The sequence below is a fragment of the Diceros bicornis genome, chromosome 6 (assembly GCF_020826845.1).
Source record: "Diceros bicornis minor isolate mBicDic1 chromosome 6, mDicBic1.mat.cur, whole genome shotgun sequence".
Lineage (NCBI taxonomy): Eukaryota > Metazoa > Chordata > Mammalia > Perissodactyla > Rhinocerotidae > Diceros > Diceros bicornis.
The window spans coordinates 21,475,799-21,502,579 of record NC_080745.1 but is presented as its reverse complement, the minus strand read 5'-3'; the positions used below and the strand labels follow the sequence as shown (position 1 = coordinate 21,502,579).

At 47.1% G+C, this 26,781-nt stretch overlaps 1 long non-coding RNA gene across 3 annotated transcripts; it reads right to left on the bottom strand.

The window, feature by feature from the left end:
* Positions 1–3,724: 3,724 nt before the first annotated feature.
* LOC131406778 (uncharacterized) lies at positions 3,725–21,929 on the bottom strand. Of its 3 annotated transcripts, none has more exons than XR_009220349.1 (5): positions 21,849–21,929; positions 17,762–17,877; positions 6,216–6,357; positions 5,534–5,710; positions 3,725–3,824 (listed from the first exon to the last, which is right to left on the bottom strand). It is a non-coding gene; the product is annotated as an uncharacterized LOC131406778 (long non-coding RNA). The 3 variants fall into 3 exon arrangements; XR_009220347.1 differs by having other exon boundaries at positions 17,762–17,906; positions 21,849–21,905; XR_009220348.1 differs by lacking the exon at positions 17,762–17,877 and having other exon boundaries at positions 21,849–21,913.
* Positions 21,930–26,781: the final 4,852 nt, after the last annotated feature.

The window sequence follows — 26,781 nt, the reverse complement described above, 5'->3', positions numbered from 1 at the left end:
TTTATAGATGAGTCAGCTAAGGCTGATGAGTGGCAGAGCCAGGATTCAAGGCCGGGCCTGTCCGACTCCCCGGCTGAAGCTCTCAGCCATCATATTAAATTGAATCTCAATGCTCTGCTCCTCTGCTCTGTATATATATATGTATATATTTTCAAGTGCCGCACATGGTGTGTTCAGCAGATGGAAACGGCAGTGTCGCCCTGTGTAGACTGACGGCAGGGCTGAGCAAGCAGACAACCTGCCTCCCCAGCTGCTTCTGCTACCAGCCATGCAGTGTCCCCTCCCCCAGGCCCTAAATTACTCCGGGCCCTTTGTTCTTCCCACAGCTGCTCAGCAAATTCCTTGATTTGAAATTATGATCACAGGTTGGAATGCTACTTAAAATAATTTTGCCAAATGTTCCATCTCTCTGCATTGATGAATATAATGAATGAAAATTTAAAGAGGGAAAAAAAATTTAAGAAGTCGCTTTGTTGAAGACAAAAAAAATCACAGGCTGCATCCATAAATTCATTTGGACCTGAAGGATTCTCTCCCGCAGGAAGCTGACAAAATGCTGGGCTTTTGCGAGCCCTCGGCCTGGTGGGGCTGCTGGCAGGTCAGGTCTACCACAGATGGAAGGAGCAAAGGTCAGGGCGGGTGTTGGGTTTGTTTAAGCATGAGTCAGAGGCAGAGTGGGGGTAGACTCTCGGTTTCCAATTTCCAATTTCCTGTGCAAGTCACTGATGGGCACTTCTCCCCTGCCTGGCCAGCCTTTTATGTGCACCACTCTGCAGAACAAAGGCGGATACAGGACACATAAATAACCCTGACAGGCCAGGTCTTCTTTCTAGAAGGTAGACCTCTGTCTCAAATTCAGTAGAGTTTAGACTCTGAGGGAGGCAGGGGACGCAGGCAGACCACTGCATCTGGCACTCAGATCCCGTGAGGCCTACCACTCAGGCTCCTGGCTCCCTCCCCTTGGACACGGCCCTGAGTTCTAAGCGAAGGCTCACACTAGCCTGTCCTTCTGGTTACCTGCCCAGGGTCCCCTAAGCAGGGTGGCTGTCCGGGTGCCCACGGCTCAAGGGACCTGGTTGATGGGCCATGATGATTCAAAACAAGGGGGTCTTCCATCACACTGGATTCTACAGCATCACGTGGCCTCCACTTAAGACATCGCCCCATTTTCTGAGGCTTCCTCTATGCTTGAACAGGAGATGGGGAGAGAGCAAACCCTGTGCACACAGATGGCTGTGAGAGTCTCAAATTTTCCACACCAAGAAAGCCCTCGCAGCAAGGAGGGGCTTCAGTCAGCAGGTCCCCATGGCCGGGCCTGCCCGTGAGCGAGGATCCCAGGAATCCAAAATGAACATGTGCCTCCAGGGCCACCTTCAAAGCAACTGCTCTCTAAAAATCAGTTCTGCCACTCTATAGGAGTCTTGCCATACGTGGAAAACCAGCCCCTCTGGAAGCAGCACCCTCATTGAAGGTCTGTCTGTCTGTTGGGCACCGTGCCCTTCAAGGACTCTCAAAGGTGACGCCTTGTGGTGGTGCTGAACGGCCATAATCTAGCCTACTGAGCTTAAGGGGGGCTCCATGTATGCCCCCCAAAATGATCTTCCACACAGCGCGAAGCACTGGAAAGAAATGATCACTTCTGTAGCGGCCTCCTCAGCCTTTGAGAGCAGGAGGCCATCGCGGTGTCAGACTCAGGACACACAATTCCCAGACCCATTGCTACCCAACTGGGTGATACTGGGGAGGTTCCTACCCCTTTCTGAGCCTCAATTTCCTCATCTGTTAAACAGGCATAATTCTGTGTACTTCACCAGGTGGTTGTGATGGTTAAATGAACCCACCCTGTTGGTAAGGAGGAGTCTTTAGAGCATTTCCACCAGAAATGGCAGAAAAACAGCAGAGCAAAAGGATCACCCATCTTCAGGTCAAGACAGAAGGGGAGAGAGTCTTTACTTGCAGGAATGCTGCAGTTCTTTGTCATGCCCTCAACCTCCAGGCCTGTCTGCTCTGCTGTAAGATCTGCTTACCAGATACTCTGCAAAGGGTGACTTCCCAGCCCAGCCCCATGGTGGGCTCCACTCCCAGGCCCTGCCTTATGGACTGGTGGGGGAGAGAAGTAGACCCACCTGGGCACCTCTCACCACAGTACGGACACTCATCTCTCCCCCTCTTCATCACTCTTTTGACCTCCAAGGATGCCTGAGCACTTGGCTTCTCCAGCCTCTATTAGAAGAAAGAAATGCCTTGGGTTCCTTCGACTTCAGGCCACGCTGTCTCCTTTCTACCTTGCTCACCCAGCGCACAAGAGGGAGCAGGAGTGGCTGCCCAATGGGAGAAATATTTTACCACTGATATTGTTCAGAATTACTGGTGCATAGTCATTAAAAATTTAAAAAGCAGTAAACTCTCTAGAGACAGTGCACCCTTCATGGACACACAAGGCACACCCACCCCTGTACCCTTCATCTCCCTGGTGACCCCCTCTCCTCTCCTTTGGCTCCCTATGTTCTCATCACAAAACGTGATCTGCACCCTTGCTCACGTCTCCACTACAGGAGCAAGCAGGAGAGAGACCTGTTAGAACTCCAAAAAAGGGTGCTCTCCTTCTCCCTGGAAGTTATTCTTGGGCCCTTTGGGCAAGCAAAGAAATAACTCATCCCCAAAGATCAGCAAAGACATATAAGAAGGGTCCTTGGTGCCTCCTTTCTATTCTTGTGGGTTTTTTTGCTTTTTTGCAGATTGCTGCATTTAACAAGGAAGTGCTGTCAGCATCCAGGAGAGGAAACCTTCACCCCTGACCACTCCCAGGACTGGCCCCCCTATCGGCAGTGAGGCAAGAACATTCTTTCACTCTAGTCCTTGAAGGCCAGCTCCATTCACTCATGTGGAAACAACTACAAAAAGCACAGAGGATGAAATCAAGTTTTTTACCTCCAGGTGACTTCCTGGAGAAACTTCTGGAAAGAGAAAACAGAAGTTTCATTCCCCACAATAAAAATGACCTAAGTAATACATAATGCTAACAGCATGTATACTAAGTGCATACTACATTCCACTCTCTCATCCAGCCCTTCACATATGTCTCCTTGTTGAATCCTATAACAACCTTCTGAGGGAGATACTTTTTATCCTCATTCTACAGATGAGGAAATTGAGGCCAAAAAAGTGAAGGGATTTCCCAGGTGGCACAGTAAGTGACAGAGACAAGAATTAAACCTGTCTGAAGCCAAAGTCACTCTTTATTTGGTCACACGGCTCCTCGAGAGTTTCAACAGTACCATAGGCTACTGAGGTTCTAACACCTTTCAGCTAAGGATGTCAAAATACCTCATCGGTAGAGAATTATCACCTTCTTGAAAACGCTTCTAAGAGCAAAGATATTTCCAAATTTGGGGTTAATGATAAAGCTGGAAAAACGCAAAAGACCCACTGTTCCCTCTCCTTCGTTATCGATATGTGACTTAGATTTTGAATGCCAAGTCAAATTTCTCCACAACTAAATCCTTAGTGGTAACTTATTAAAGAGTAAATCAAAGTTTGCTTTAAGAGAAAAGTAAATACACCCAACTTTCCGTATGATGCCCGGCCCTGAGTTCACTTCCTGGTTCCACTGTTGACTCAGGTTGTAATCCTAGATAAGTGACTGCACACTCACCACCCCGGGTGAGAGCCCACCATGGGTGTGCCCCCAGGAATCTTGGGAGATGGAAGTGCTGTCTCCAGTGCAGCCTGCATGCTCCAGAGAGGAAAGTCAGACAAAAGGTGGTGACGTGGGGTGCAAAGCTCCAAGTGAAGGTACGAGTTGCTTGTCCTTGGGTCTATGACTGCAAGAAAAGGGATCATTCATTTGTCACATCGCCAATAAAACCCTGCCGTTCTTCGGCTCTGAACTCACCCATAATTACTGGGAATGAGGTGGGAAGGGCTGCACTTTTGGACTCAGATGGCAGAGGAGATAAGAACAAAGTTGACAAGAGTCAACTCTAATCACACAGTGAACATTTTCAAGGAAACAAATAAAAATAGCCAGAAGTGGGTCAGCACTGACACTGAAGTTAGAGACAGGAAATTGAGGCCGAGTCCTGGGTAGAGGGGTAAAAGTCTTATCGTACGAATACAAATTCACACTATCTTTCCCATCTGATTCCCTCTTTTCCCTTTTTTTCCTTCTCCTCTCTGTCTTTTGGATACACAAGAAACACGCACAGAGTGAAAAAGAACAGTGTGATGTTGAATCCCTGTTCTGTACTCTCAATTCCAAAGCTCTCTCCTTTTTCCTAAGGCTGAAGCAAAAAAAGAGATACTTAGAAATAACTCACTTGAGAAGCAGGCAGGAAGGAGAAATGTAATATACACTTTAAGGTTTCTGCAGTCTCAGTGCATGTTGCTTACGGGGGAAAGGGCAGCAAACCAGAAGAAAAGCAGTTTGTGCTGAAGTGACTGACCTGCTCCCAAGCAGGCCCACCTCACACCAGCATTCTCCCTGTCACTGTTTCCCATGACATTGTGTGTGTCACACACGGTATACATGCACGCATGCACCCATACACCCACAGAAAAATACACATGCACACTCACACACATGCCCAGTGCTCATGTACACACCAGCACACACATACACACACAGTACACACACATGATACTCACATGCACACACAGTACCCATGCACACAAACAGACATGCACACACACACAGTACTATGCGCACACAGTAGACATGCACACAGTACTCATGCGTACATAACACCCATTAACACACACAGTAGACATGCACACACACAGTACTCATGCACACACACAGTACATATGCACACACATAGTAGACATGCACACACAGCACTCATTCACACACACAGTACTCATGCACACACACAGTCCACATGCACACACAGTACACATGCACATACACAGTACTTATACACACACAGTACTCATGCACACACATAGTAGACATACACACACAGCACTCATGCACACACATAGTACTTATGCATACATGCACTACACATGCACACACACAGTACTCATGCACACACACAGTACCCATGCATATATGCACTACACATGCACACACACAGTACTCTTGCACACACGTAGTAGACATACACACACAGCACTCATTCACACACACAGTACTCATGCATACATGCACTACACATGCACACACACAGTACTCATGCACACACAGTACACATGAACACACACAGTAGACATGCACACACACAGTACCCAGGCACACACACAGTACCCATGCACACACACAGCACTCATGCACACACACAGTACCCATGCACACACACAACACTCATGCATACAAACAGTAACCATGCACACACACAGTAGACATACACACAGTCCTCATGCACACAGAGCACTCATGCACACACACAGTAGACATGCATAACCCAGAAAGTGGTTCTTGCTCTCACTGTAACCTCAAGATTTTGGCAGTCCTTGTTAGCTCCCACACTTAGCAGGATTACACTTCCATGTAGCCTCAGTGATGTGACTGGGGCAGATTTATTGGGTTGACCAAAAAGAGAGAGAGAGCAGTCAAGTCTGATGTGCAATCATCCCAGGCAGATTGTCAGGCCAAAGACAGAGGACTCGGCAAGATGGATTCATTTGGTGAGAATCAGCATATTTGACTGGTAATTTGCTGGAGCACTGAAATAGACACTTCTTCCAAATGTTATCTTCTTTGAATTCACTGAAAAATAAAATGAACTCTCAAGCTGGGCCAATAGCATAGATAACACACCTGCATGCACATATGCATACATGTATATCTACATACTTACTCAAAATGCGTAACAAAGAATATAGCCACAACGATTCTGGGAGGAATTTGGGTTTGGAAGTGGGCCCCCCGGTTTGCCCTCCCTGTCTCCTGGATGGAGAACAAGAGAAGCAGCCACCTAAAGTCATGTGCAGCCCATCGAGCCATCACACTCGATTCCTCTCCAGGGCAGCAAGAGAGCAGGAGCCCCATTCTGAAGTTTAGTTCTAATGCATAATGTTTTCAAGGCATAAGATAGCCCCACACATCTAGCCAATGGAACTTTCTGTGCTGTGGTCAGTTAGCTGTGTCACGCAGGATGGCATCTGTTTTCATTTATTTCAGAACACAAGCATGGGTACCGGGAGCATTTGCTCAATCGAGCCTCCCAGTTGGCTGTGTGACGCTTAGTTTTCCAGAAGGACGTAGCATTTACCTGGGCTTTAAACTCCCAGAAGGCCGAGGAGGATATGGAGAGGTTTCAGAGCGTTCTTCAAAAATCATAAAGTTTTTAAAGATCTGCTTGTTATGAATCCAGCCTCAAAGCAGATTAATGAAACACAGACCCACTGAAAAATCTGCAAGAATAGATAATTTTTTTTTAGCTTGGGGTTTTCAGGGTGGGATTTTTGGGGAGTGGGAGGGAAGCTACCCAGTCAAGATAAACTCCTTAAGAGCATGGGCAAAATTCCCTTTTCAATTACCAGTTTTTTTAAAAAATGACAAAGTCACACAAGAGAGGAAATGAAAAGGGAAATTTTTAGACTTCTCATCCGTCCAGAAAGCCCCGGGCCTGTTTCAGAACCCTGTCAGGGTAACTGTCGGGCCTGCGGTCACAGAGCTGCAATCCCAGGGGGCCTTGCGTCACCAGCCATTATATCAATAAGGAAGTACAATCACCAAACCACAAGCCAGCTTCTGTTCTAAGCCCACATGTTGCTTTAGAGGGTTTTTAAACAAGAGACTTTCCTGTTTTTGAAACCTGTGAATCCACAGGTCTTACAGGTTACTCAAATTATCTTATCACTTGCAGCAACCGCTGGCATGAATTTCAAAACTGCTTACTCCAGCCTTCCCCTCCCCTCGCTACACAGACATCCATTTACTCACCAGAATCCTTATTTACAGTATCATGTTGCCAACTGCTGACACAGAAGAAAAACATACTAGTTATACATTAAACTTGACCGTTAAAGTATCTGTGCCAGATTCTGTCCAAACGCCATTTATTTACTGACCAGAAGGCAGGATGACCGAACTGAAGAAAACTCAACAGAAATTGTTTTTCGGTCAGATCAGGGCTCCTTAGTACAGCCAGACTATTTTTCATGCAGACACATACACACGTGTGCAAATGTAGGGTACAAAATCATTACAATTCATAGGAAACTATTATATTCATCATAGGATGTGGATCTACTGGAAATTTTTAAATACAACCAAAAGCCATCCCAAACCACCTAATGAGGTTACTGTCCAGATTGATGGAAAATAAATGTACACAAGCGTGTGTAGAGGATTCTGTGGGGCAGGGGAAAGATATAAACCATCCAATCTAAATCCTCCATGGTATGCAAGTCAGACTTGTTTTTCTCTTGAGCAAACAAGATTCCAAGTGAAGAGTACACTATAGAACTGATGAGCTAAATCCACAAACAAATGTCTCTCTTTCCTGCTTAGCACAGCAGCTCAAGAGAGATGTGCCAAGCCTAACAACGGCCTTTGATAGCCATCTCCTGGTTTAACATCTACCCTGGCCAGTGGCCACTTGGCATTGCTCAAGCAATGCCTGCAAAGTTCATCCTGAGCTCCCTTGCTAGAAGCGTCCGCCCTTACTGTGCAGACCTGAAGTTAACAGAGGGCTTCCGGAAGGTGGTGCAGGTTCTGTTCTTAGTAACTACCCAATCAGAGAGAGGATGAACACTCGGTGAACTTGATTCTGCAGCTACAACTGGCGATCTCTACGCTGACTTCACAGACTCCGCTCGGCAATAATGAATCTAGCAGACGCTTATCTAACCTCACACTTTTTGGTCTTTTTGGGTGAGAATCAACACTTAGCTCATCAAAAAAACACACATCTTCCAAAAAGCACTTGCTCGCAGTTTGAGCACACTGGTATTTTGTTTGTCTTATTTTAGTCTTCTGCATTCCAATAAATCTGCTAGCACTGACATGCTGAGATAGACACTATACAGCCATTATGATGTGATTTTTATGTTTGAGGGAGAGTTCTTTCAAAATATTAAAAGTTCTCTCTCTTATGAAACATTGAGTGTGAATGAGGTGATACCAAAAAGAGTCAGAAGTAAATCTCTCAACAATTATGACTGGCCTACTGTGGCATAGTACAATGCATCGTTGGGGGAAAACACAATAAAATAAAAGAATTCCAGAGAATTCCAGACTTCCCACACAGGCCGAGTAGACATTTTTAATTATAATATTCGTTGACAAATAATCTACTATGTTTGTATGGAAAGCATCTTATTCTTCAAAAGTGTTTTAAAAATAATAACTTTTTCTTGTCTCCTGCGGAAAAGCCACTGCCATAAAACTAACGTAAATGTTGAGCAGTTTTCTGATCCCTTGAGAATGTGGTAATTAAGGACTGTTAGGCCTAAACACTCCTGCCTGACTTAGTCTGAGCTTGCTGGACAACTGCCCAACCACCCTCTCACTTTGGCTGTGTAGACCAGGGCTCCTCGCCCTCTCTCCAGGGGACAGGCATTGCCCAATGAAGAAAATGCTGCCTCTCCCCTTTTACACCATCACTGGCATCCCATCCCCAGGCCTGTGCCACCAGGCCTGCTTCCAGGACAGCATGTTCCCTGCTATCCTGGGCCTTCCAGATCAGAGGCCAACAAGGGCACTAGGTAATGGGTACTTTTGCTGAAGGACACTGCAGGAGGTCTTCCCATCACTTACAGAAGTTCTCTATTTGGAATCATTACCAACCCTGTCCACTCAGACCAAGAAAGCATAGAGGAAAATAATATGTATGGGCAAATATACACCCACCTTATATTTGTGTCTTTCAAAAGTTCCTCATATTATAGAGTGCTCACTTGATTTTTTTACTTTGAATAATAAAATACCTTGAAAGTAATTCAATCGGTGCTAGTCTGGGATGTTTATAGAGGCTGCCTGGAAGAATAGTCATGTTTTTCTTTAACAAAGAAATTTAGAAGTTTCTCTAGTTATTCTTGAAGGTATGACCTCCAATTGCAAGTATTAGATATTATAAGCAACTCATAGTAAAAAGAAGCTCCATATACCCATCACCCAGATTAACAATTACCCAGATTTTCCCACATTTGCTTCAATTGTCTCTTTTTTTCTCTATCTTTTATCTTTTTCCCTTTGCTGAACTATCTTAAAGAAAATCCCAGACCTCATGTCATTTCACCCCTTCATACTTTAGTATGCATTGTTAAAATTCATGAACATTTCCTTACACAGCCACAACCCCATGAAGATCCCTTTTAAAAGCAATACAAGAAGAATTACCTTTATGGAGATCACAAATAGTGCCTGGATATTGAGCTTGTGATAACATTTTCAGTGACCACAATATACAGACTCCAAAAGCTCTAAATCTCAAAGACACTTGGGCAGAAGCAAGATGGTGTTCTGGAAGACTGAGCGAGATCACTCAAAAGAGGGCTCCAGTGATGATGAAGACAGGTGATGATGAAGAGTCCAAATAACAAGCAAAAAAAGGCAACATGTCTACATAAGTATATTTATACTTGTAATTTTTAATATGCATGTAATTAATAAATTAAATGTGTAGCTAGAAATTTGGTTATTTCACTTGCATCATTAAAAGTGTACATATTCGAGCTGGCCAAGAACAAAAAAACACAAGACTTTTGTAACCTGCTCATTGGGAAATGTGGCATTGCTTCACATCTGGAGTTGCATATACGGTTATCTTCAACCCATTGCCTGCCAGGCCCTGCCAAGCCTACTCTTCTGAACGAGAGCATTTCTTGAGTGTCTACTGGATGCCAACCACTATGCCAAGCCCTGAGTACATATGTCCCTTATGTGCATGCCAGTCCTCTGAAGGTGTCGCCCCATTTTTACAAGAGAAAAAATTCAGGCTTCAAGAAAGTAAGTTATTTTCCTGAGGAGATAAAGATGGAATGTAGGTCTGCCTTATTTTGCTCTGCAAAGCTGCCTCTGCAAGCTCTTTTTTCTTTCCCTTTCCCCAAGTAACCACTTTAGATCCACCCTGAACCATGTGGCAATATCAAGGTTTCTATTACATACTCAAATTAAGGAGAACTAGGAGGAGGGTTCAATGTCTGCGTGGTTCACAGTATAGCCATCGCTTCATTCTGTTGTCAACGAATCATTGTTTCTGACTATAGTAGTCTGGTGATAGATAATAGATGACACCACCAAATGGTCTCTCTAATTCCCCTAAGACAACAAAACTAGCTCAAGCATTTGCAGAAAGGCTTGGCTGCATGAGCAGCTGGATGGATGCGAGCTTCAATCACACTCTTTATGTGCTTTCATGGCTTATGTGCGTTATCTGGCATCTTCCTATTCGGAGTTCCTACCTCCGTTTGATAGTTCTTCTCTGCCATCTCCTCTGGTATTAACTTACCACAAGATGAGGAAAAGAAACCCAACACAAGCAGCTCTGCTCCGGCACGTGGGCCAGCACATACAGGTTTGTGCTGCACAGAAAAGCAAAACAAAAACTCAGGGATCCTTGCTTAGCATCATCCCTGAACTGCAGAGTGATCCCCTCTAAGTCATTTAAGCTTTCTCTCCTGCAGTTTCTTGATCATTAAAATGCAATATTTGAGGACCATGGCTGAAATAGCCAACTAATATTATCCAATTAAGGTGAAAAGCGCCATATAAATGCTACAGAGGCTAGGACTTAAATAGCCACATATGGTTTCAGGAAAAGCACTCCAGTGCATCAGCTAACAGTAAAAACATGCAGGAGGGAAATGATCTGGCTGGAAATGAACTGCAAATTGATAAACATTTAGTTGCTAATGCCGTGTTTATTATTTTTTACTAGGATAAAAATTAACTTGTGCGGCCTTGGCCAGAAAACATTAAACTCGACCATCTGGGTAGTGGAATCGGTATTTCTTTAGCCTCGGTTACATACAGATACCGCTGCCGGCTCCGATTTTATTTGTAACTAGGCCCTCGGTATCCAGACAGAACTGGGGGAGGCTTCTGGGAAGCACAATCAAACGGGCCAATGCACCAAAAGGGTGACTGTCTTCAGGAAGCTTAGGAAATAGGGCCGCCCCCCATCATCCTCCGTGTCCTGCATTTCCCAAGAAAGAGGTTGCCACATGTGCCGGAAAATTGCCTTCACGCTGCGAAGCCAGCGCGGGCTGCAAGGCTGCGGCCTCGGGACAGGGTAGGGGGCGCGCGCGGGGCTGGGGGCGCGCGCGCGCGCGGGCGGGCAGGCGGGGCAGGGGCGAGCCCCGGCAAGCCCCGCGGACGCAAGCAGGGCCACGTGACAGTGCCAGCGGCGGCCCCGGCTGCAGACGCCGTCCTCCCCCCGCCCCGGACACGTCTCCATCCGCTTGCAAGCAGCTGGATCAATTTACTCTAGCTACAGCCCCCTGCACAAGCACGGGCTGAATTATTACTCGTGGAAATCCCCTCTGTTTCAGGGAATCAGGTAGCTTTCAAACTCCCAACAATTAATGGCCCTTTTGGTCCAGGGAGAATAGCAAAAAACAAAACAAAAAAATAACAAACTGCAGGCTACAGGTTTCCAAACAGGCTGTTTGGTTTCTAGTAAATTAGAGGGAGTGGGTGGTTGAGGTACCAAGTAATGTTATCCTGGAGAGTGTGGTCTTCTTTGACGTCAGCAAGATGTTTCTCTCTCCCTTTTCTCCGTCTTTCCCTCCTCTCTCTCCCTTCCCGTCCACACCCTCCTCTTTTTCCTCCCTCCTCCTCCCTCTTTATGTCAAGGAGACAGATGACATAGGGGAGCTCTGGAAAAACTGTTCATAGTTTTGCAACAGAGCTCACAGGCTCAGAAAATTCCCACATTTTCAAAAATGAAGGCTATGGGGCCGGGGGGGGGGGGGGTGGCGCGGAGCGGGGAGGGATACTCAGCCACCGTCTAAATTCGCAAACCAAAAATACATGTGACTGAGGGAGGGGGGAGGGGAAGAGGCTGCTGGAAAGCAAACAGTAACCACCACTGGCTGTACATTCCTCCTTCATCTTGCCCGATTAGCAGTTCTGTCTGAGGGAACATTCTTCCTGTGGCAGAGAACACATTCTTGTCTCCAGTCAGCCTGAAATAGAATCCTGGAGAGCATGCGCCCTGCTCCCCTCTGCTCTACCCGGGAGCCAGCACGGCTGCTGTGCCAGGATTTCCCCTGCCTCCCCCAGACCTCTTCCGCTGGAGTTGTTTTTCCTCTGCTCATCAAAGACAGCAACAGCTGCCCCTGGGTTAACATAGAGCTATCTAGAATAAGGGTTCCAAGGCTAGGTAGGCATTTGTAGCTGACCCTGCAATATTTTTGTTTCCCCTTTAAATTGTTTATGTCGGCCCGTTGTTTCAACAAGGGCAGCAGGGACACTCAGTGGCAGGATCTGGCAGGCACGTGGTGAGTGTTGGTGAAGTAGCCAAATCCCTATGTGGCTCTTAATTGCCATGTAGCCTCAGCAAGATGACTTGGTTTCTAGAGTAACCTAACTCTGCCGTTCTTTGCCCAGGCAGCTCTTTAAAAGCAGAAGTCTGTCCCAGACCTCATGTCAGGAAGTGTGGTTCCAGGAGGATAGAGTAGGGAGCAGGCCCAGGGTACACAAGGGCCTGATTTTCTCCTTGGGCATGTGGTGGCTCCTCCCTTGTCCCTTCTCTAATCTGGACAGCAAGGGCCTCAGAGGACCTTGGAACAGGGAGTACTTTGTAAATCAGAGCCTCTACATGCTTTCGGCAGGCATGAAGTTCCTGGGAAAAGCACCTTGGCAATGAAAAAATACACACACACAAAAATCCAGTGAAGTCATGAGACGGAAATCAGCCTGACAAGACAGGGCCATGTGCAAGGCCCCTGGCCTAACAAGATAAGGCCCCTGACCAATCCGCAAGCTGGGAGAATCAGATAGAGACCACCACGATCCACATTCCACAGTTTTGGGACTCTCTTGGGCTTACCCATGTGCCCTAGCACCCAGGAGTCCACTGAAGGTGACCCTAGCCCCATTAGCGTAGTAAAACTCACACCAGGGGGTGGAGAGTTAGCATGCCAATGATACATGCGTCACATGTAATAGCATGCCACACGACAGCGCAGGCACAAGCACAACCCCAAGTCTACATGCCATGATAAGGCACTCCTCCCCAGCCTTTGCCTAATAAAAGCCCCACAATCCCACTCCCTAATGAACCGGTGACCTGCCCCTTTCCTTTCTGCGCGGGCTCCCTTGTGCCTCCCTTGTGCACAAGCTAATAAACTTTTACTTTCCTACTCCCGTTTGTTGTCTCTCTTGATTTCCATCCTGGGGGACAAGAAGAACCCAATGCACCGGTAACAGTCACACAAATCTATTCAGCAATTAGGCCTGGAACCTGAAAAAGTATCTGGCATTGTATATACGGCAGGGGGCGAGTTGTGCATGGGAGTGTCATCAGCAGTTAACAGCGCTTCTGCAAGAGCACAGGCCCTGCACACAGGAGATCTTGAGCATAAGTGCTGGGAGGAGGGATGAACGAGCAAGTGAATGAATAAGAGGAATGAATTCGTTTAGAACACAAAGAAAGCAAAAAGGAGCCCAAACTTTCTAGGAGGTGAGGAGGATAGGGTGGGGGCGCGTTGCTGGAAAGAACTGTTTGGTTTGAAGGAGAGCAGACTGCTCAAGTATAAACACACGCCAGGAGTCTGACGTAATGATAAGTGACAATAACGTTAGATGACATGCGTTAAACATGTCCCGTGTACAGATAGTGCAGGTGTCTTACACAACACCAGCGTGTTTGGTTCTTGTGGCACCCGCAGGAGGTGGGACCTCGCTCAGGGTATGTGGATGCTTTGGGGCACCAAGGAAGAAAATCCTGGACCCAGAGAATTTAGGAGGACTTAGAGCAGATGTATCCAATCGAGAGCAACCTGCGCGTATCTTCAAAGGTGGTCGGAGTGGGCCCTTTGTGGTCCTGCCTGCCTAGTCTTCTCCCTCCATTGGTCACTGCTGAGAGTGACCGTGTAGAGAGCCCTAAAGGAGGAATGAACGCTGACCTCCAGGCAGCCAAAGCTGGCCTGCCTGCCTCTGCTCTGCTGCTCCTTCCTTCCCTCAGAAACATCAGACATTCCAAAGAAGCCTTCGGGAGCCTCCCTCACGTGTGTGTGCCCTCTGGGAACACCCCTGGCCCCAGCCGTGCTTGGTAATCTCTGGGCTCTCCAGGAAGCACAGTCCAACCTCCTGGGACATTAAGGGACTCAGATTAGCAGAAGTGATGCCAAGGGGCCTTTCCTCGTTGGGCCTCCGGGGGCCTCTCTCACTTTTGAGAGAGGAGCAAGGAATACAGGTTTCACTCAGTTGAAGTGTTTGTGCCTAGAAGGTCTAGTTTATTAAGTATAAGCAGGCTCTCCTTTCAAGGTTGCTTTTCTCCACCTCACATTTCCTCTCCAGGAAACACACTTCATTCATTTTTGGCTGCTTCCAGGGAATTCTCTCTCCCTCATGGTCTGCATGTTTCTCTGCTAAATTCCTCTTCTTTCTTCCAAACATGCCACATCGCCTGACGCCACAGATGTGCATTTACTAATGCAGTCCTGTGAGGGCATTATGTTAGATCTCATTGTCTCACGTGAAACATTTCCCTGAGAGAAGTGGGTTAGGGCCACTGGGAGGGCACTTGGAGGAGGAGCTCCTGCTTGAACACTGTTTCCTTCTGTCACCAGGACAGAGAGGGGAGACTGTCAACCGGAGCCCCCTTCCCACTACTCAGGCATCCTAGACCCCTCACCCCCGCACCACCCCCACACGTCCCAACAGATGGGATTCCTATCACCTGCCCATCGACATTTCATTAAAAATATGGACTATCGACAGGTTCCGGAACACTGCTCTGCAATTCGGCAGGTGTGTTGAACAAAACGTACCTGAACAAAAGGACAGAACGCTCAGCCACTGCCAGGTGGTTAAGCAAGGGCTTTGCAAGTCTGTTTGGCTAACAGCACACAGACCAGTCTGTGCTCGTGTGATGGGGGCAAAGATGAAGCAGATGCCCTGGTGTCCTCCTGACACAGAAAGTTGCCAACCTCCGCTAAGCACACACACACAATCGTGACCTCCAGTGTCCCTGAAAGGTGGCACAGGTAATGGCCAGTGCATGCTCTCCACAGCCAGAGATGCCTGGTTCTGATCCTGGCTAGCGGGACTGCTGAGCCCTGGGCGCCTCGTCTGTAAAGTGATAGTAATGCCTCCTCCAGGAGCTGGTACAGTGCTTATAAACCTTCAGACTTCTAGTAAGCTGTTAATGGCTTGAATCCATAACAATCCAAAATTGTTAGCAGCAACAGTTTTCAGAGTGGCTTGGTGCTAAAGACAATAATAGCTACAATTGACTGAGCAGGTTTTATGAGCTGTGTGGGTTAAATACATTATCTCAACTCACACTAGCCTTGCAAGGTAGGTATTATTATCCCCACTTTACAAATAGGGAATCTGAAGCTCAGAGTAGTTAAGTAACTTTCCCAAAGTCACACAGCCAGTTAGTAGCAAAGAGATGGCTTACATCAAAGTAATGCATGCTTCACTGCATGCTGGCCCCAATGCCTACTTCCTTCACAGTGCTGTGCTGCCTCTGGATGCAGTCAGCACAAGCAGAGCTCAGCTTTCATTACAGGGCAACACAGAGTAATGCCAAGTGATTGTGCAGAGGGCTACAGCCATGTATGTGCGTATGTGTGTATGCTCGAGCCCTCGGCCAAGGGCACCACTTTTCGCCCACATACCGGTCTGCCAAAGGCCCATGTTCAAAACTTGCCTATTGAACAGCTCATCTCTGATTTGGCAGGACAGACCCTCAGCCCAGAGCAAATGTAGGAAATAAACAAAGGCCATTCAAAAGGACTGTGATTCAAATGGGAAGTTCCTGCACAGTAATAAAGTTCAGTAAACCAAGCAGCCAAAGCCAGCGGAAAGCATCAGCAGACATTCAGGTTATGATCAATTTATTTTAAGTAGTTAGAAAGAGAGGCCAAGACGTAAAACCAGTTTCCACATGGGCAGAGATTAATCCTTGTCCCTTCTCTGAGGGTAGTGCCAACTAGCCCAAAAGTGTTGACTTGAGCAAAGAGGTCACCCCTTGTGGGGCGGCAGCATCCATAGTTCTGAACTGTAACAGAAATGTGCCTATAGGGCCAAATAGGTTTTAACACATGGGCTCTGAATGGTGAAAAGTGCTGTTCTGCTCTTTATCCCTCCGTACCCCCTTTAGTTTCTTAATGAGGGAGACTCCTTTGGAGATTTTCCTTCTTGGCAAAGCCACTTGTTAAGAAGCCAGCATCCTAGAAACTGAAGTGGACTTGGACGTTGTTCTCTGCAGATTTGGTCGTTTGCAGCAGACCAAACTTTTCTTGCTGAATCAGGTCCCATGATATACCAACTATGAATCACATGCAAGCAAATGAGCCACTCTTAGGAAGGGAGATAACACGATGATATTTATCAGAGGTTGAATCTTAGCAAATGACAACCATTGCCTCGTCACTGGCTACATCCATATACGTTACCTTCCAGATCATTGTTTGGTAGCTCTTGGGATGGTTTCTAACTGTCAATATTTACAGAACCAGGCACTTAACAACACAGGCCAAGCGGGCTAGAAGTCTCCAAGGATGAGTCATGCCAAATGAAGCCTTTTATCTAAGGGTCACTGCTCTGTCCTCATTTGCTGGAGCAGACTGGAAGTTATCATGTTATTGAAAAGCATATGCATGGTTGTGGGCTCAGTTCAGTTCTCTGGAGGAACCAACATTTATGAAATCGAAGCATGGGAGGAGAGGGCATGGGTTTGAGAGCATATAGACCCGTCTTTTTTTATCTGCTAGGTAATAAATAGAGCTGTATGGCTAGGAAGAAGTAACAGAAGATGGCACCAGGAGCCCAAGTTGTTCTCCAGTTGCAGCAAGGTACACAATAAATACCCTTGAGTTGCAGCCTCTTCCGGAGAAGGAGCAATCACCTGCATTATGCCAGACACACACCAGGGAGGGGGGTGCCCCCTGGACTTAGAGCCAGGCTGACCATCAGCCTGGTTATTTGAGTAAGCAAAGTAGACCCATCTGCCCTACCAGTCCAGGTGGAAACGCTTGGCTCCATTCAAGCATTGGAAGATCATTTCTTTGGGTTTTGCAGATAACCTCCAGAGTTGGGCACACCTAAGGTCTTACCAAGGAAGGAGATTATGCTTGGTTGCTTGGTGATGAGCAGGGAGCAAGAAGAAGAGGGCAGGGATGGAGGGCCAACCAAGGAAGGCACTGCAGGAGGAAGCGGGGCTGGGAGGGGCACAGCACATTTTTGTGACGCTTTGTGACACTCTTGCTGCATTAACCCTTGGACCATCCCTGAGGTTCATTTGTCTGTATGTAGAAAGGAAAGGAAGCTTGTTTTAACATCAACATTAAATGAAGAAATGCCACCATACTCCAGAAATGCCACTATCAATATGAGGGGAAAGTAACCATGATGTGCAAACTTCATTCCCCAGCATGCACACAGAAGCTGACTGCAACCACATTGGCAGTAACATCTTTGCACCAGTCCTTTGGGGACCCAGTACTATGCAACATGGGACTGACGGGTCAACACTGAGCTCCTGGAATCCCAGTTGCCTTTAAAATCAATGAGCTAAGCTAGGATTGCAAAAGGACTCCATAAGGGGACAGGATTATTATTTAGTTGTGTGGTGGAAAATGTCTGACTGAAAATGGCAGACACCAAAGGAGAATGAGAAATATCAAGACTTACATTCTGGGCAAATTTTCAAATGGACCTGGCTTCTTAATAGGCCCAGCAGATTTGAAGGCTCAGAGATGTTCCCAGAGATCCCAAGATTATTCCATGGCGTAATGAGCTTGTGATTCCTGCAGACAAAGAGATCACAGCCCACAGCCTTCGGCCAGGGCCATAAATCAAAGGAAAATCCTCCCATAGCAGTTGTGTGGAAACACAATATTGGCATCATCTTTAGCCACAAAGGGCAACAAGGGATGTAATTCATGGTCCAGAGAAAGGTTTAATTGTGGCCCTTTCCAGCCACTGTGCACCATAAAGCTGGCACTAGCCAACACCTTGGTGAATGTGCTGCCAGATGCACAGTCACAGTGTGCCCACAACAGCTGTGGACCCTGTCCCCAGTCTTCCTCAGACATACACACACACACAGACACACACACACGTACACGCACAGCTGCTCAGTTGGCCGCGTGTATTCTGGCCGTGTGCGTGTACACACATGCGCTAAAAAAGAACTTGAAGCAGGAGAGAGGAAGCCAGAAAAAAAAAATGGTGCTTCTGATTCTATATTAAAGGGTTTTCATTCTATTCCAGAGCTTCTGTAGGGTGGCATCTGCTGGAGAACCCCCTGTTTCATTTCCCCCTAAGTTTCCGCTTTCTGAGGGGTAGGGGTAAGGAGAGGCTGAGTAGAGAGGGGTTTGGGAGGAGAAAATATGAAGAAACAATGGGCCTCTGGCTGTTCCTCTTTTCCTCTGTTTCCCCATTTGTCGCTGGATCTCCTAGAACACCCTGCACACAGTTTTGTGCTCAAGGAATGTGCTGAAATGTGTATTAGGTTGCTTGGGCCGCCATAACAAGGTACCACAGATGAAGTAGTTAAACAACAGAAATTTATATCTGCCCAGTCCTGGAGGCTGGAAGTCCAAGATCAGGGTGTCAGCAGGGTTGGTTCCTCCTGAGGACTTCAGGGAGGGATCTGTTCCTGGCCTCTCTCCTTGGCTCGCAGATGGTGGTCTCCTCCCTCTGTCTTCAGGTTGTCTTCCCTCTGTATGTGTCTGCATCTTAGTCTCCTCTTCTTATAAGGACCTCAGTAAGATTGGATTAGAGCCTCATTTTAACTTAATTACCTCTTTAAAGACCCTATCTCCAAATACAGTCACATTCTGAGGTCCTGGGTGTTAGGACTTCAACATTATGGCCTTCAACCCAGGACTTCAACCATAACAAAGGTGAAGCAGGAAGAGAAGTCAAGAAAAATGTGTAGAGGCCCTACTATGGGCTTGGCCCCGGGCCAGATAGCAGCGACAAAAGATAGGAAGACATTGTCTCATTGTGACTGAATGACTAACTGACAACCCTAATGAATGAGTAGGCGGATGGATCGGTGATGAATGAATGGAATGAACAAACATCAAAACTACCCCAGAGCCCAGAGGGCTGAACAAACTTAACGGTGGTGCGTCCTGAAGCGTAGCTGAGTCCAGAGCTGGCAGCCCCCTACCACCTCCATCTACAATGGGGTCTTGGAGATAATTGGGGAAGTACAGTGGCAGAGGGGCCATCACTCCATGCCCAGAGCAGCCTGGCCAGCTCTCGTCCCAAAGGTGAGAGCAGGACCACTGTGCACAGAGGCGCAGCACTTCCGGATGAAACCCAGACTTTCCTTTGTGCTCACCCTGCCGCTCCCTGGGAGACAGGGGAGACACACTCCCACTGTGGGTCACAGCAGCCCGAGGCCACAAACCAGATGGAAAGCCCCCTCGAGCAGCATCTAAGGTTAGCTGCGCTGAGAGGACTGCCGGCCACAGGCCACAGCCAGCTGCTGTGTGGTGATGGGGTGATGTTCTTGTCCCTGGGATATTGTCACACCCATGAAATGAGAGCGAAAGTCTCCACATCCTCAACTCCATCCCCTTAAAATGCTCTCCGTGCCTGAAACTGCGACCGTAGCAAGGAGGCCAAATTAGAGGAACAGAAAGGCACTGTGCCTGTCAGCCTCGTAATCAGCACATTCTTCTCCTCACTACAAATACTTCAACTACGTCACTCAATTATTATTATCTGTGCTGTGACTCTTTACTTAATCAATCTTCAAAGAGATTTCCAAATGGGTATTTTTGTGACTAAACAGAGGTCAGAGTTCCTCCGACGATCAATCAGAGCCAGCAGGGGGCAGGCCAGCTGACAGTCATCTGATCTCGGCCTCTGTGGACAAACTTTGAACCAGTTCCTGTCTCGTATCTCTTTCAGACTCCCCATGAACTCTGGTCATCAGTCAGTTCCTGAATTGCAGCAACACACCACACAAATACACACACCAACAGACCTTCCCTGCTCGGATGACTCCCTTTTATTGTTTTCCAGCACACCCTCCAAGTCCAAACGTAATCATGTCAGAACGGCCTATCCTTGAATCTTTCCTTTATTACCAAGTATTGGGCTCAGAAGCATTGAGTTGGTATTTCCTCTGCCCCGCTAGGGATTTTTAAGGGGTTTTTACTTGGTTTCATTTTTGCCATGCTTCTGAGAATGTTTCCTTTGTTCTTCTGTCACTCATTGCCTCCTCCAAGGTATTCTCCTTAAAAAATCACAAGCTGCTGCCCCAGACAGGTAGCCCCCCAAAAAATGTAGCTGAGAAAACTTCTATCGTTTATGGATTTTCAAGCAATAAAATCATGGGCTCTGAAGACAGAGGAGGCACCTCCTCCCAGGGGTGACCCTCACTGCTGGCCCCTGGGGAGGCAGAGGTGAGGCAGCTGAGGGCTGAGTCTTCAGCCTGGGCATCAGCAGGAGCCTTCAGTGCCCAGGGGTAATGGGTCTATTGTTTGTCTGCCTAGGACAGGATCCCCTCCTTCTGGAAAATACTGCACTAATCCTGGGGCACAAATGTGAGCAGCCGTCTGCTCAGAGATCCTCCCCTGGCCCCAGGGACTGAGCCAATGGTGGTCACCTGACCCCAGTGAAGGCTATAAGGCCTCTCTCTGGGACTTTGGAACTCTCAGTCCCTCTCTAGTAGTGAAGCTGTGAGGTGTGATAAGCAGAAGCTGCCATCATGCTTATTCCCTGCCATGTGGAGAAAGCTTATCAAAGAGATTAAAATTCACATTGGTGGAAGATCATGTGAGAGAAAAGAGAGCACCTAGCAGGGGCAGTTCCCAGTTGCAGGTCCTCAGAGCCCCTTCTCCCACTTTCAAAGCTGTCACACAGAACCCCCTTTTAGAAGCCCCAATGGTTTGAGTTGCATTTCTCTTGTGTGTGGCTGAGAGTCCTCCTTAAATCCCGGTGATTGGGTGCTGGCCATCCTGCCTGTGCTAGACCAGCTGGCCTCTGCTTTGCCCGTGGAAACGGGAGGGGACGGAGGGGAAGAAGGAAGTGGGAGACAGCTGACCTGAAAGAAGAGACCGTTACCCGGGTTACTTAGGGCGCTGGAATACAGAACCCCTGGAGCAACTTTGAGAGGATGTCAAAGTCTTTATCAAGTCCATACATTTAGATTATATACTTTTAGGCAGAGGCAAGAATCTGGATAATTGAAGTGTTTCTTAGAACAGGTTTCAGATGACAGAAGTGATGGCCATTTACATAGCCCACTAACGACAGATCCTTGGAAAACTCAGTGTTCTGAATAAAATGCCAATCATGACTCTTCTTGTAGGAAGGTGGCAGCTGCACGGCTGGCCCTCTCGTCGTATCGTTGGCAAAATGGACAAATGGACTCCAGGAGAACTAGTTCAGCTACCTCCTCCATCAGTCTAGGCTGTGCCCCTCAGAACCCAGCTGCTCCCCCAAATACAAGGAACCCACCGAGGTGGGCACAGACCCGGGAGATGCCGCAGCTCCCCATTTCACTGGTCTCTATCAGCTGAAACCACAGGAAGGCCTCAAGTCAGAAGGGCTTACCCAATTTGGAGGGAGGCCACAGAATCCAGCTGAATCCCCTTACTCATCCAAAAGGGTCAAAGGAGGGCCAGCAACCACAGGGGTTAGTGCCTCAGTTTTGACTCCAAGTTCAAAGAATCCAGCTAAAGCCACACGGGCCCCCTGGCACCACCCTAAGAAACGGCCCCAATCCTGAGTCAGAGAGGAAGCCGACACTCACTGAATCACACGTCCACTTCCTCCTATCCGCAGCAGCTCGGCCAAGACCAGCAGCCGCTTCCGAGGGGCAACTTAGTGTCCAACACTCGGAAAAGTTGACACCCTGAAGAAGAGCAGGCAGGGCCACACTCAAGTGGCATGAACCCCGCCCCGCCCCCACCGACTTCACTGTGGCTCCCCCCCACCTGCATTTTCCAAAGTAAAGCTTCAAGTCTTGTGACAGCCGCTACCCTGTCCTGCGCTGCCCTTGGCTGTGTTATTTTTCACTTCCCTGTTCAGAACACAGCCACACTTTCCAAAGGCCATGAATCATCACCACCGAGCAACGGCCATTCAGCAAGGCAGGAAACCACTGAGCGCCAGCCCTAGAAGGAACAGCTCTCTGCTGCAGCCCTCTCCCACCCCAGCCGGTCATCAGGGCATAGAGCCGTGGCGGAGGCTGCAGGACAGAGCTGCCTCTCCAGGCACTCAACTTCTCCACCATTGTCCCTGGGGGTGTCCTCTGCTCTCTCACTCCCTTGCCCTAGGTCACAGGCAACATTAGGCGTTTCTGACTTTTCTAATGGCTTTCTTAGTTGCATTGGCTAAAGCAAAGCTGTCCTCTTTCAATCCTGGGAGGGAGATAAATGGGCAGATCCATTCAAGACTAAGAGAGATGAGGGGGCCTGCCCGGTGGCGCAAGCAGTTAAGTGCGCGCGCTCCACTGCAGCGGCCCAGAGTTCGCCGGTTCGGATCCCGGGCGTGCACCGACACACTGCTTGGCAAGCCATGCTGTGGCAGCGTCCCACATAAAACATGGAGGAAGATGGGCACAGATGTTAGCCCAGGGCCAGTCTTCCTCAGCAAAAAAAAAAAAAGGAGGAGGATTGGCAGATGTTAGCACAGGGCTGATCTCCTCACACACACAAAAAAAGACTAAGAGAGATGAGATCAGGTGGATGCGGCATAGAGCAGAGTTGCCAACAGGACATGAGGAGTCAGCTGTCTGCCTGCAAGTAGCCTTGCAATTATGGTACAAATGTCATCCCTGTCATTCAAGCCCCTTTATGACCGGAGCCTTGTGGTCTTCTAGATGCCATTCAACAAGTGCCCAAAAGTAGTTGCCAGCAAGTCTATGAATAAATAAATCAATGAAAGATTATCATCCTCAAAGAGTATCAAACTCTTCTGTGCTGGACTCCTGGTTCCTCTGAATAATATATGTCTGCTTTCATGTCAGTCTTGGGTTCTTGTGTAGTAATAAGAACCCAATATGAAATCATTATTTTTGCCTCTGTTTAACCATAGACAGCACCATTCAAAAGTAAAATGATCTGGGAAATGCAAATCAACAACACGACAATATTACATCAGTTTTAACCTATAAGATTGACCAAAACTTTAAATATTAACAGTGGCAACAGCCAGTGTTGGCCAGAGAGTGGGAAATCAGTAGTCTCCTACACTGTTGGCAGACATCAAGTGTCACACGTTTTCTGGAGTCAGTTGGACCCTGTGCACTACAATTATTAATGAGTAACCTTTGACTACTTAATTTCAAGGCTAGGAATTTATCCTCAGCTGAATAACAAGAAAAATGCACAAAAATGTAAGTACAAAGATAGTCATCACAGTGTGGTAAATAAATACAAAAAAAAATTGACAAAACCTAGATATGATTAAGCCAGTGAATTATAGTACATTTGATAAAATACTATGAAACCATTAAAAATACTGTTGTAAATCTATATCCAAAGCCATAGAACAATATTTCCATGGATCATTTTGATAAATGAAAAGTAGGAGATAAAACAACATGCGTAGCCCATTGATATTAAAAGTGTTGATGGTGTGTGTGCATAAAAGACGTCTGGAAAGTTTATCAAGTTGTTAGCAGTGCTCATCTCTGCAGAGTTGGATTTCAGGGTGATTTTTACCTTCTTCATATTTTCTGTATTTCTTAAAATTATCTACAAGAAACATGAAGCATTTTTATGATCAGAGAAAAATATATATTTATTTTCATTTTAAAACCAAAAGCAACATAAATGCAAAACTTGTCTGTTTCCCTGACAGGCCATGTCTGTGCAAGATAAGTTGCATGTTCCCATTCTGGAAGAAGGTGTTACTGTGGCCCATTCTGCCGGGAGCCCTCAGGCTCTCCATTGTTTCTCCTTAGTTCACACGGGCTGAGCTGCATCCCCTAATGCTGTCTTAAGCAGCCCCTGTGTGGCAACTCGATTTATCAGGATGGCTGACAAGGGTCGGGGTGGTGACTGAGGCACTGCAGAGTTTTCCCCCACAGGTGCCAAATATGCAACGTGGTTATCAAATCCCGAATTTTAGTGCTGGGAATTAACCAAATTAACTAATGCAGATCAGTTCATCTGGGTGGCCAAGCAGATTCAGATAATTTGAAAATATATGAATCACAACCCCCTACTTACTCAGCTCCAGAAATAAATTCCAGACCCTTGAAGATCATAGAAACCTAAAGGCAAAAAGATCTTTAAGAAATCATCTATTCTGGACTCCTCATTTGACACATAAGGGAACCAAGGCACAGAGAAGTGAAGTGACTTGCCCACGGTCACACAGTTTGAGGGTGACAGAGCCTAGAAGAGAACTCGTGTCTCCTGACCTGTAAGCCAGGATTCTTTTTGCTATATCACTACTGGGACCAGTACAGTGGGCCGAGGCAGGTGCTAGTGCAGAAGCTGTCCTTCATACCCTCAGAAACTACTCCTGTGAGGGGTCCAGAATGTACTACAATGGTCCCAGTCTCTATAAAAGGGTCTAGTAAGAGTTATATGTAGACTTTCTCAACCAAGAGCTCATACATTTTTCTGAAAGGGGGTGCATAGAGCTTTCATTGCATTTTCAAAGGGATCCAATCACACAACAAAAATTAAGAACCAATGAACTAGAGTATGGGTTGGCAAACTTTTTTTGTAAAGAATGTTTACAGAGAGTAGATATTTTGGCTTTGCAGGCCATATGGTCTCTGTCCAAACAACTCAACTCTGCCCTTGTACTGTAAAAGCAGTCACAGATAATACATGAACAAATGGGTGTGGCTGTGTTCCAATAAAACTTTATTTACAAAAACAGGCTGTGGGCCAGATTTGGCCCAGGCAGTAGATTGCCAACCCCAGAACCAGAGGATCTGAGCAACTGCCTTTCCCTTGCTTCAGATTCTGCTTCTGGCCATAATCACTTGCCATGCTCCACCTTCAATCAGGTGCACTGATTGACAGCCACATTCCTGCCAATGGATCCAGCTCTTAGCCAGGAACCACCAAGGAAGTGGTGAAACACATAAAAGGAATTTGTTTCACTTTTTCATTAAACAACAAGTTCTTTGAATTCCTACTTGGGAACTTTCACACATGAATTGAAGTTGCTGCAACTCGTTTCCTGCAGTCCTGCTTCCCATTTATTTTGAGCAAAATAATTGTTGAACAAGGAGAGTGACTTTTGACCTCTGATGGCTGCCTGCAATACACTTTACTGGCTCATTGGCACATAGGGTGTTAAAAACACGCTGGCACAGTCTTCTCTTTTCACATAAAATTCTGACTTCCTTGATTAACTAGAGACTAAAACAAGATCTCAAGACAGGACATGACCAGGAAGGAAGTGGAGATTTTTTTTTCCTCCTGTTGTTGGCAAAGAATCTCTTCAATTCAAGCCAAGAAGTATATATCGAGCGCCTCCTATGTAGCGCTGAGTGGGGCCCTGCAAGGGAAGGGGTGGCCACAGCACAGAGCACAGGATCAGCATCCAGGACGCTTGTCCTCTGCTCCTGGACAAAAGATGAGATTTACAAACAATGACAAAGAATCTTCCTCTGTTGGCCTGCCACCTCCCCACCCAAAACCCATCACTGCCCTGCCCCACAGACCCTCACCCATTGCCTTCTGAGAAGGCAGAGACAGAGACAGACCACAGAGCAATGCTCTGGGCAAGTCTGCCCCTGCCATGATTAGGAAAGGGAGGGAGTAAGGGGCAGAATTAATGCTGAAAAAAGACAGGAGGGCAGCCTCGCTCAGCTTCACTCAGCCTCTTCTCTGGCCTTGCCCTTTCCAAATTCTGGCAGCAAAACGATTGAGTCAGTTAGACCTAAAAGTGAGAGGCAGGTAAAACACGTGTTTTTCCATTTGTATGACAACAGTTCTAAATACTATATACCCACACACACCAGAAATACCCTTTGTGGATACTTACAAGGAGGTGGGGGTGTGTTTTCTGAGTTATTTTAGACCCCTTTTCACACTTCAGCATTAGGACACACATGAACACCCCTCTCTAAGGGACACAAGAGGTGACAAACTCTCCTTCCAAGAGGACAAAGAAGGCAGTGAGAGATCTGGTGACGTGCCAAGGATGAGCCAATGCTGAGTCTAGGGCTCTGGTTTCCCATCTGGGTGACCCAGTCCCCGGCCACGCCTCCATCAAGCTGGCTCCTGTTGAGAACCTGATTTCACAACATCTCAAGCGGCTTCCAGAAGATTCAGAGGTGCCCTTTTTCTTCCTTTTTCTCTTTGTATCCAGACATGTTTCCCAGCCTTCCCATGGAAAATCCCTGAGTCGGCCACTTCCTGTTTTTGTTTTGTTTTCCTCCCCCACTGGTGTCCCCTTCGACCTTTTGTCCTTTGTCATGATCCGCCTCTCAGACTGGGAAACGAATCCTCAGCCCCAAGCAGTTCACTGGCAACTGGAGATTTCTATCTCGGCTCTGTGAGCTCCCTGTGTATGCTTAAACATATCCTTTCCCTTAAGGGTCCTCTGAGTTGCTTCCACACTGAAAAATGGGGTGCTAAAAAGACTAAGAGATTTGCTTTTGGAGATGTTCGCCCAATAGGAATGCAAATTTTGGTAACAATTGTTTTTGAGTTGCAATCCACTTTTATTTGGGTCTAGGAGTAGCCTTGTGCTTTGTTTTGACAACTAGA